The following is an 11,608-nucleotide window of genomic DNA, read 5'->3' as shown; positions in this document are numbered from 1 at the left end:
AATGGTAATAAGAGAGGATTAAAATTAGCTAAATTAAGACTAAAGAAACATGTTTTCAATCATAGCACAAAATTAGGAAGGAACGTGTAAAACATGCGATTTTATATGAATAAGTGTAAGATTAGTAGATAAAATCCACTCAATTAAATACAAGATGTCCCACGAAATAGTGGTGCATCAACCACAAACAAGGCAATTATGTAGAATTAATCTCAATTAGTCAAACCTACTTGAGAATTAGTCAAAAGAGCATAATTGATTCCAATCCCTAAGTCCTAAGTTAACACTAGTGGGTCACATAGAGTCAAGGAAAACCAAACCAATTAACAATCTTCACACAATGCGGAATGGATATCCACAACTCAATTCCACACAAACACCCAATTTTTCAACCAAGAGTGTGAAAAGCTAAACATGCAAGAAGCTAAAAGTCAAAGCAAGGAAAATTAAAGTGAAAGAAACCTCTTGGCAAGTAATTGAGAGCCAAGGCTACCTATCCTAGCCATTGACCACAAAAACATGATGATTATAAAAAATTAATCCTACTTAGTCAACCCTACATCGAGGATAAGTCAAGTAGGCATAGTTGATTTCAATCCATAAGTCCTATGTCAACATTTAGGGTCACATAGAGTCAATGGAGACCAAATCAACTACTCTAATGTATCAAACAAGAATGGACATCAATGACTCAAGGGTCACCAAAGTTATCAATTTCAAGCCAAGAGTGGAAGAAAACTAAGCAAAAACTAAAGCAAGCATTTTGTCAAACACTTTGTGTACATGAAAATAAAATAATATTAAATTGCATTAAAAATAAAATCCAACTACCAAAAGCAAAAAAATAATAACAAGAAGCATTAAAGGAACAAAAAACATAAATTGTATTAAATATAAATTAAAATAACAAAGTGTCATAAATATAAAAGAACAAAAGAAATGAAATAACAAATAAAAGGAAAAAACAAAGATGCAATATCAATAAATGACAAGGAAAAGTAAATGGAAACAAGAATTTAAGTAGAAATTACAAGAAATTAAACTAAGAAACCCTAATTCTAGAGGTAGGAGGGAGCTTCTCTCTCTAGAAACTAAGAGAAAAACATGTAAAAGCTAAACCTAATTGCCCCCCTTCATCCTTCTTCAATTTGGCTTGAAATAGCTTCATAAATGAGTTAGATTGGGTTTTGGGGGCCCAGAAATCACTGCCAGCGAGTTGGAATTAATGACATCACGTGCCAGGACTTGCGCATACGCACACATGCTGAATTCCGACTTGTGCATACGCACAAATTGTGTGCGTACGCACACTTAGACTTATGTCCACTATAGTAAATTGTATATCATTTTGAAGTCCCGGACGTTAGCTTTCCAATGCCGCTAAAACCACCTCATTTGGACCTCTGTAGCTCAAGTTTTGATCACTTTAGTACCGAGAGGTCAAGTAGACAGCTTTACAAATCCTTCATTTCTTGAATTCTTCCACTTTATATGCTTTCGTTCCACTTTCTCAAGCCATTCTTGCCCTCAAAACCTTAAATCACTCAGAAAAATATATCAAGGCATCAAATGGGAGAAAAGTGAATTAAAATTGAAAATTTAAGCATAAAAAGCATGTTTTTCACAATTAAGCACAATTAGGAAAGAATTCATAAAAACATGTTATTTCAATGAATAAATGTAAGAAAAGTCAATGAAATCCACCTAATTAAAGCAAATAAATACCGTGAAATGTAGATTCATCACATCCCCACACTTAAACAATAGCATGTCCTCATGCTATACCAAAAGAAGATAAGAAGGGGAATCAACAATTATTCAATGTAACTAACTATATGCAATCTACCTATATGTATGTAACTATACTATCTAACTAGTTACATGTATTTAATTAGTCCAAGTAAATCAATTTCCAAGAAAATATCCATACACAATCAAGGGCTAAGGCAATCATAACCAAATCACATTCACAATTGAATTGAGTCATATAAAAGAATTTAACAAACTTGCAAGATAACAATGATCAAAGGTGGAAATATGGAATTGAGTGATTGAACACTCACTGGATATGTATATGCACTCTAATCACTCAAGTATTTAGGGTCAATCTACTCAATTCTTCTCTAATCATGCTTTCTAAAGTGTGTTCTTCATCTAACCAATCAACACAAATTTAATGTACATATGCAAAAATCATGATGTCTTTTCAAAGTTGTAATGGAGCTAAGGGCAAAGGTAAGGATATATATATGGCTAGGTGGTTTTTACATTTGAATCTTTAATTAACCTAAGTTTTCACCTAAGACATACACAACCTATACAATTCTAATATCAAGCTTAACTACCCATAATCTCACTTTTACATATACACACACTCATGCATCAAATTCAATCACATATGCATTGATTTTTATTAGATTTCACATTGGGGTAATTTTGTCTTCTTTTCATTATTTCTTTTTCTTTTTCTTTTTTTCTTCTTTTTTTTCGAGAACATAATATATATACCAACTCATCGATGCATATGGTTTCTATAATATTACATGAGTATGCACCCCAAATTTCCAAAATTTTTCAACAAGAATAAAACACATTTTCATCAACTCAAGTTCCCACATTTTTCCCACACTTAAACACTACACACTCTCACTAACTTGAGCTATTCAAAGATTCAAAATAGGGACATTCATTGTTTTTCCACTTATAGCTAGTGGTGTGCTCAATCAAGAACAAAAGGGAATTAAAAGGTTTAAAGTCATAAACAAAGGTAAATAAAATGGTAGGCTTTTTGGGTTAAATGAGCTATAATGAAGTAATGGCCTCAATCACATAATTGTATAAATATACATTAAATATTGGATATATAGAATTAAACAAACCAAAGATTGCAATCAAAGATTGCAATCATAGAGAAGAGTAACACATAAGAATGAAATAAGTGGTCAAATGATATACCATACAATAAAACTCAAAAGCTCACAAGTTGTATGTTCTTTAACTCAAAAACCATATTCCACAATGTAAAATCATGCAAGTTTCAAATAATTTCAACTCAATTCAATTTGAATTTTAATGCCCTATATAAAGAGTAAGTTTCTTAGAAATTTCATTAAATTGGCTAACATTTATTCTATATATGTATATAGTGTGATTGGATGGAAAAAGTCAGAAATCCTAAGTTTAATTCCTAATTTCAATCAAACCAAAATAGCAAGTATATAAGAAACCAAACATAGGTGCAATCATCATATCATCCCAAATCACAATCACAACTAAAAGCTAAAAAAAGGAAATCTAAAAACATGCTTTACTACAACATAATACTAGGTTATATACAAGCAAAATTGAAAAGTGCAATAAACTAAGAAAGTGCAATAAACTAAGTAAAAAGTTTCTCAAAAGGATAAAATATATACAAAACAACTAAAAAGCATAATAATAAACTAAACTAAAAGTGCTCGGAAATGGAGTTTTTCACCCAAAATGCGCTGCTGAAGTTGGACAACCTCCCCACACTTAAGATGTAGCACCGTCCTCGGTGCTCAAAATCAGGCGGAGTAGAAGTAGTCCTCACTACATCGGCTCTTCCATCTGCTGGTGGGTCTTGGGTGAAAGAATGGCTGCAAGAACGATGGTGGTGCTGAGAAGGAAAGAACTAAGTCACAAAACAGCATATGAAGTGAACAGATAATAAAAATTTGAATAGAAGCATACATGAGAATCAAATTAAATCAAACACAAACAACTTCCAATCAAATTCAGGACATGAGGAAAGCTAACTTGCTTGTTTATCAAAGAATAAAAGAAGGAAGGAGCATTGTTACTATGCACAAAGAGAAAGAAAACAGTTAGAGGTTATTGTTAGTTGAAAGGTTAAACGTTATGTGAGTAAAAAGAAAATAGTTAGTTGAAAAAAAGAAAAGAAAAGTTAAAAATCAAGAAAAGTTAGAAATTAATGTTAGTTGATAAGGAAAAGAAAGGTCAACGCATATGAAGAAAAAGAAAAAGTTAGTTGGGAAAAGAAAAGAAATAAAACATAGTCAAAAATTATGTTAAGAAGAAGAAAAAGTTAGTTGAAAAAAAAAAACAAAGGTTAAAAGTTATGTAAAAAGAAGGGAAAAGTTAGTAAAAGAAATGGAAGAAAAATCAAAGCTTAGATGCATAGTCACAAGTTCCTTAATTCCAAAAAGTTTCAAAATTTTCAAAACAAGTAAGTTTCTATTCACTTCTCAAATAAAATTCAAGATGCCAAAACAAGTAATGCAGATATATGTGTAGAGCACATAATCAAGTAAATATCAATCACAAGTAATTGGCATAAATTAAAAAAATTTGGCGTTGACAAAGTTAGAAACAAAAAGAAACAAGTAAGCCAAAGAACATTCGAACACCAAATTCCAATGAGGCATGAAAGTCACAAGTTGAAACAAGAATTGAAAAGCTCGTGATCTATGTGACCTAATGTAAGTTAGTCGTGAATAGAATGAATCAAATTAGCCACATAGATTAAAAACCTTCAAACTTGTGAGTTTATGCAAAAGAGGCTCAAATTTTCCAAAGAACTTCAAGTTTATGGTCAATTTAAAAATTCACTTGAACTATTCAATGCATAGAAGTAAATTAGCATCACAAGTCAGCAAAGAAAGTTAGAAGCATGACCAAAACTTTCAAAGAGGTTCTTGAGGAGTTTTCCAAAACCATTTAGCAAACAAGATTCTATTGACACAGAAATCCGTCAAATAGAATCTTGTTGCCCCAAATAACAATGTCACTTAATAAAATAAGGTTAGGAAAAATCCGACAGCATTTCAACAGTAAATTGGCCTATTTTCCCAATTCAACCAATCAATTCAAACTTCCTATGAATTCATTGAGAATTAAAAACATAAAAACCAGATATCTAATCATGGGAAGTAGGCAAATGAGCCAACATGGATTGAAAAATCAGCAGCAGTCAAACTTGAAGCAAGAACAAAATGGATAATTGAACTTGAGGAATTGACAATTTAATCCAAATTCAAGAAAGGCAGCATCATTCAGCAACAGAATAGCATCAATGGCCCAACATACAGCATCAAAACAGTAATAATGAACAATCCAGCAGCAATATCTCAGCAAAATAGCAGGAGCACAGTAGTTTATCCATTAATTCAACAGAAAATCAATCAAGCCGAACTAAACGAATTCAGCAACAGATTTATCAATAAAACCAATCTCAGTTCAGCAACCATCATCTATTCCAACACAAACAACAATAACTCAGCAGCATTATCCATCAACATCAAATCAGAAATTTAGCATTAATGAAAGGAAACATTAGCCGCCTATTGCAGCATTTTAGCAGAAAATCAATGCAACCAAGTAGCAATTGATAACCCAAATTCAAATTAACGCCATTTAACCCAATTTTCAGCAACCTTTCAACAAAACAAGCATCAATATAAAAATTCACCAAGAATGACACAAAAATCTGTAGCATATTCCAGCAATTCAATCAGAAAATTCAAATCAGAATCAGTGATTTCACATCATAACTGAGCAACCTGAACATCAATATTCAACATGAAACAGAATTTTTCCAACACTTGCAGCTAAAATCAAAATCCAATAAACTAAACTAACCTATCCTAACAACCTCCCCTAAACAGAAATCAGAATCTAATTAAGTAAATCAGATAAGAAAACAAAGAGAAGTCAAACTAAAACCTGTTTGAAGAACAGAAAAGAAAAATGCAAAAACAGGGGAAGCAAGGGTTGTACAGCAGCAGAGGTGGAGGGATGGAGCAACAGGGGGGGTCAGAAGCAGAAGGATGCCGGCCCAGAGGTGGCGGCTTCAACAGTGGGGCAGGCAGAAGCGGCAGCGGTCAGGACGCAGCTTAATGGAAACAAGGGCTTGCCCTATTCTGTGTGTCCCAGGCAGTAGAGAGAAACAGGGGAGATAGGAGTCCTTGTTCTGGCCTTCAAAACAGAATATGGAGAATGGAGCTGGGGTTGGAGCTCCTGTGTGAAGGCGGAGACAGGTTCGGCGAGGAAGGGAAGGTTGCGAGAAGGGTAATGTCGCGATGACTGGAGGCTGGTTCAGGGTGAAGCTTGGGTACTGCAAAGAGGAGGGTCGCGGGTATGGGCTTGGCTGAGGTGAGAAGAGGGGAAGAAGAAAAGAAAGGGGTGCGGCGGTGTGGGTTGTGGTCGGCGGCGAAAACGGAAGGCGACGGTGGTCCTGGGCTGTGATGCTGGTGACGCGGAGGTGAGGATGAATGACACGGACGGAGGGGTTAGGGTTCAGACGGGGGTGGAGAGCTCGCCGCAGCAGTAGCGGTGGCACGGGGTCGGTTTGGTGATCGCGGGGAGAGATGGTAGAGGCGCAGAGGAAGATAAAGAAGAGAAGGGGAAGAAAAAAGGCGAAAGGGCACAGTGGCTGCGGCAATCGCCGGTGGTGGTGCAATGGTCCGAGACAGAGATGGATGAGGATGATGAAGCTTATTGATGGTGAATGGGTTGGCTCAGAGAATACAGAAAAGAAAGGAAAAGACAAGAGAAGGGAAGATGAAAGGGTTGCATTTAGGGAATGCGGATGCACATAGGGTGCGGGTGCACTCAACAGAGGAGGGCGAATTGGGAGTGCGTATGCACAAAGGTTCGTACACACGGACAGAAAAATGGGCAATAGTGCGTATGCATATGCTGTGCGAACGTCAAGGACAGAAGGCTAGTATAAAAGTGTGCTTACACCACGGATAGAAGGCTGGTATAAAAGTGTGCGTACGCGAGTAAAACCCCATAATGGTCCCTCAGATTGAGCCCGTGCACCAATGTTACCCCTGACTTTCGAAATGCTCTAATTGCACCCTTCAGATTGAGCTCCGTGCGAAATCCTGGTCCCTCCACCTAATTCCGGCGTGACTCAGCGGCCGGAGCGCTGAGCTGGCAGTTCCACCACCTCCACGTGGGCTTCATCATCCTCCACCATCACCATCGTTCCTCCTCTCCTCCCAACGGAGCCACTACCCTTCTCTCTTCTTCCAATCCTCCTTTCCTTTCTCCCTTCTTCAAGCATTGCAGCCTTTTCCTTCTCTCAGTTCACCAGCCTTCAGATCACTTCCTCAAAACCACCGCCGCAACCCTTTCTCTTTTCTTCTTCCTCTCTTCTTTTCTCTTCTTCCTCAAGTTTGGAGAATATTTCCATACACTTTCAGCAACAATCAGAATCCAACAAACTAAATTAACATATCATAACCACCTAAAATCAATTAAAACGGATAATTAAACTAAACTAATAGGGGAAGTTGGAGGTGGTCAGACAGAGAAAGAAGGCAAACCGAAACGTGAGGAAGGAGAGGAGGGTTAGTCATCATGGGTGGTGGAAATGACAAGGAGAAGCAGACGAGGGGAGGACACCGGCAGAGTAGTGGTTGCAGCGGCTATTGCAGTAGCAGTAGTTCCGTGATGAGGAACAAAGATGAAGGTACCCGGCTCTTTAGCTGAGAAGAGGAAATGGGGGAGGAAGATGTGGCGGCGCTGGGTAAAGGCTGGAGGTGATGGTGGTGGCGATGGAGATGCTGGAAGCTGCGATAGGGCTAGGGTTCGGTGCGTGGAAGAGGGTGATGAAGATGGCAGATTGGCGGTGACAGTAAGCTCGGGCCCGGCGGAAGTGGTTGGCCAGGAAAAAAGCTCGACGACTCTGGACCTGATGGGGAAGGAGAGGATAGAGGGAGGAGGTTGGACGCGGTAGTCGCAGATGGTGGAGGCTATAGTGGCTCGCGGTGGTGGTTCAGCCTTAGGCCAATGGAAAGAGCTACAATGCTTGAGGAAGGGAGAAAGGGAAAGGAAGATTGGAAGAAGAGAGAAGGGTAATGGCTCCAATTGGAGGAACAATGGTGATGGTGGAGGATGATGAAGCCCACGTGGAGGTGGTGGAACTGCCAGCTCAGCGCTCCGGCTGGTGAGTCACGCCGGAATTGGGTGGAGGGACTAGAATTTCGCACGGAGCTCAATCTGAAGGGTGCAATTAGAGCATTTCGAAAGTCAGGGGTAACATTGGTGCACGGGCTCAATCTAAGGGACCATTATGGGGTTTTACTCGTGCGTACGCACAAAGCTGTGTACACGCACAGAGGGCGATTTTTTTTTTAAACAGGATTTAACCCAACATTCTAATATGCATATAAACAAGAAATTAATAAAAATATGTAACTATTTATATTAATTTTAAAATTAATCCAAAATTTTATTTTTTTCAAATAAAAATAATAGACTATTCACAAATAAAAATCTACCCAAAATTAATCCAACCATTCAAAAACTAATTGAAAAATTTTAAATATGTAATTTAAGTAAAAAAAGCAATTTAAACAAAATTACTAACTATTCACACATGCAATTTAAAACAAAAATCTATTAAAGCAAGCTAACATCCAAGAGACATATTTACAAGAAAAAACAAACTATTCACATATTCACATATTAATAATAGCCAACAATGTAACACCATTGCAAATCTCTGACAATGGCGCCAAATTTGGCAATGACCAAAAACATAAGTTTGGATTTTCACACTAAAAATGGGATTTTTCCGTTGCAAGTATAATCCAAACCCAACCATTGATCATAAATCAAATGTTAACTCAAAGGATGTGACAATTCAAAACACAATATAAACCGATAGTATTTAAACTCCCGAGTCGTCTTTCCTAGGAGTTGCAATTAAGGTGCTCAATTATTGGCTATGAGAGAAATGGGGGATTGGGAATGCAAGAGAGCAACTGATACAAAAATGTAAATAGCAAGTGATGAGCGGATATTTTATACGCTTTTTGGGGGTAATTTCATATAGATTTTAGTATGTTTTAGTTAGTTTTTAGTATAATTTCATTAGTTTTTAGGCAAAATTCATATTTCTGGACTTTACTATGAGTTTGTGTGTTTTTCTGTGATTTCAGGTATTTTCTGGCTGAAATTGAGGGAACTGAGTTAAAATCTGATTTAGGCTGAAAAATCACTGCTGATGCTGTTGGATTCTGACCTCCCTGCACTCGGAATGGATTTTTTGGAGCTACAGTAGTCTAATTGGCGCACTCTCAATTGGGTTGGAAAGTAGACATCCAGGGCTTTCCAGCAATATATAATAGTCCATACTTTGTGCGAAGATAAACGATGTAAACTGGCGTTTAACGCCAGTTTCATGTTGCATTCTGGCGTTCAGCGCCAGAAACAAGTTGCAAGTTGGAGTTAAGCGCCAGAAACAGGTTACAACCTGGCGTTTAACTCCAGAAAAAGTCTAGGCACATGAGAAGCTCAAGTCTCAGCCCCAGTACACATCAAGTGGGCCCCAGAAGTGGATTTCTGCACCATCTATCTTAGTTTACTCATTTTCTGTAAGCCTAGGTTACTAGTTTAGTATTTAAACAACTTTTAGAGACTTAATTTGTATCTCATGACATTTTTAGATCTAAACTTTGTACTCTTTGACGGCATGAGCCTCTAAACTACATTGTTGGGGGTGAGGAGCTCTGCAGCGTCTTGATGAATTAATGAAATGATTTCTGTTTTCCATTCAAACACGCTTGTTTCTATCTAAGATGTTGATTCGTACTTAACTATGATGGATGTGATGATCCGTGACACTCATCACAATTCTCAACCCATGAACGTGTGCCTGACAAACACCTCCGTTCTACATTAGATTGAATGAGTATCTCTTAGATTCCTTAATTAGAATCTTCGTGGTATAAGCTAGAATCCATTGGCAGCATCCTTGAGAATCCGAAAAGTCTAAACCTTGTCTGTGGTATTCCGAGTAGGATTCAGGGATTGGATGACTGTGATGAGCTTCAAACTCGTGAGTGTTGGGTGCAGTGACAGACGCAAAAGGATCAATGGATCCTATTCTGACATGATCGAGAACCGACAGATGATTAGTCGTGCTGTGACAGGGCATTTGGACCATTTTCACTGAGAGGATGGGAAGTAGCCATTGACAACAGTGATGCCCTACATACAGCTTGCCATGGAAGGAGCCTTGCATGTTTGAAAGTGAGAAAGCATTATGTTGCAGGAATTCAGAAGAAAAAGCATCTCCAAAACTCCAACATATTCTCCATTATTGCGTAACAATTACTTATTTTATGCCCTTTCACTTTTTACATATTCTCCAAAACTAAAGAACCCTATTGGTATCCTGACTAAGAATAATAAGATAACCATAGCTTGCTTCAAGCCAACAATCTCCGTGGGATTCGACCCTTACTCACGTAAGGTATTACTTGGACGACCCAGTGCACTTGCTGGATAGTTGTGCGGTATTACATAGTGTGAGTGTAATTTTCGTGCACCAAGTTTTTGGCGCCATTGCCGGGGATTGTTTGAGTTTGAACAACTGACGATTTATCTTATTACTTAGATTAGGAAAAATTTGTCTTTTTGTTTAGAGTCACTAGGATTGCATCTTCTATTATTCCTTTTAAAAATCTTTCAAAAATATTATTTTTCTCTATTCGTTTTTAATTTTTCTTGGGGTCTTTTGTTTGATTTTAGTTTCATATTTTAAGTTTGGTGTCAATTGCATGCTTTTCTTTGTCTTTCCATTTTTGAATTGCATGTTCTTTGTTTTTCCTTGATCTTCAAATTGTTCTTGTCAATTTTTCTTGTTTGATCTTTGGTTTGTCTTGTTTTGTGTCTTTTCTTGTTTTTCTTGTGCATTTTCAAAACATTAGTTTTCAAAAAAAATATTTTTATTTATTAAAAATACCTCTTTAAAACACGTTACATTTATAGCTCAATTGGCTAGAGCGTTGGTTTGTGTTCTTGGTAATTGGGTATCTTTTTTTTAAATCTTTTTCAAAAATAATTTTTCTTTGATTAATTCTTGTGCCAAACTTTAAGTTTGGTATTCTCTTGTTAATTTTCTTTAAATTTCAAAAATTTATTGTCGTTTTCTAAAAATTTTAAGTTTGGTGTTCTATCTTTTGTTCTTGTTGTTCTTGAGTCTTTTTTGTATTTTGATCTTAAAATTTTTAAGTTTGGTGTGCCTTGGAGTTTTCCCTCCAAAATTTTCGAAAACAAGGAGCATTGGATTTAAAAATTTTAAGTCTTGTGTCTTTTGTGTGTTTTTCTCTTTCATAATAAAATTCAAAAATAAAAAAAAATATCTTCTCCTTTAATTTCTCATAATTTTCGAATTACTTGGGTTGACTTGGTCAAAATTGTTCAAATCATATCTTTTTCAAAAATATCCTAACCACTTTCTCTCTCCTCACTTTTTCAAAAATCTTCATAAAATATTTTCAAAATCTCTCTTTTTTTTTATTTTATTTTAGTTTTTATTCTATTTTATTTTATTATTTCGAAAATTGTATCTTTTTTATAATAAAATAAATCCACATCATCTCCGTTACTCCATCATGGACCTAAGTAGAAATGAACAGTCCAGAAGAACTCTGGAGTCATATGCTAACCCCACTACTGCTTCATATTGGAGTAGTATCTGTATACCCTCCATCGGAGTCAATAGTTTTGAGTTGAATCCTCAGCTCATTATCATGGTGCAGCAAAGTTGCCAGTAGTTTCTGGCACAGTTTTTACAAATTACTGACACAGTACATGATAAGGAAGT

The 11,608-nt window shown here is 36.6% G+C and overlaps 1 long non-coding RNA gene across 3 annotated transcripts; it reads right to left on the bottom strand.

Moving 5' to 3' along the window:
• Positions 1-954: 954 nt before the first annotated feature.
• LOC130972916 (uncharacterized) lies at positions 955-6,656 on the bottom strand. Of its 3 annotated transcripts, none has more exons than XR_009083959.1 (2): positions 5,707-6,656; positions 955-3,640 (listed from the first exon to the last, which is right to left on the bottom strand). It is a non-coding gene; the product is annotated as an uncharacterized LOC130972916 (long non-coding RNA). The 3 variants fall into 3 exon arrangements; XR_009083958.1 differs by having other exon boundaries at positions 5,761-6,656; XR_009083960.1 differs by having other exon boundaries at positions 955-3,620; positions 5,761-6,656.
• Between the last annotated feature and the right edge of the window lie 4,952 nt (positions 6,657-11,608).

The sequence above is a fragment of the Arachis stenosperma genome, chromosome 4, assembly GCF_014773155.1.
Source record: "Arachis stenosperma cultivar V10309 chromosome 4, arast.V10309.gnm1.PFL2, whole genome shotgun sequence".
In the NCBI taxonomy this organism is placed as follows: Eukaryota; Viridiplantae; Streptophyta; class Magnoliopsida; order Fabales; family Fabaceae; genus Arachis; species Arachis stenosperma.
Note: the sequence above shows the minus strand (reverse complement) of the source record. Positions and strands in the feature narration are given on the sequence as shown.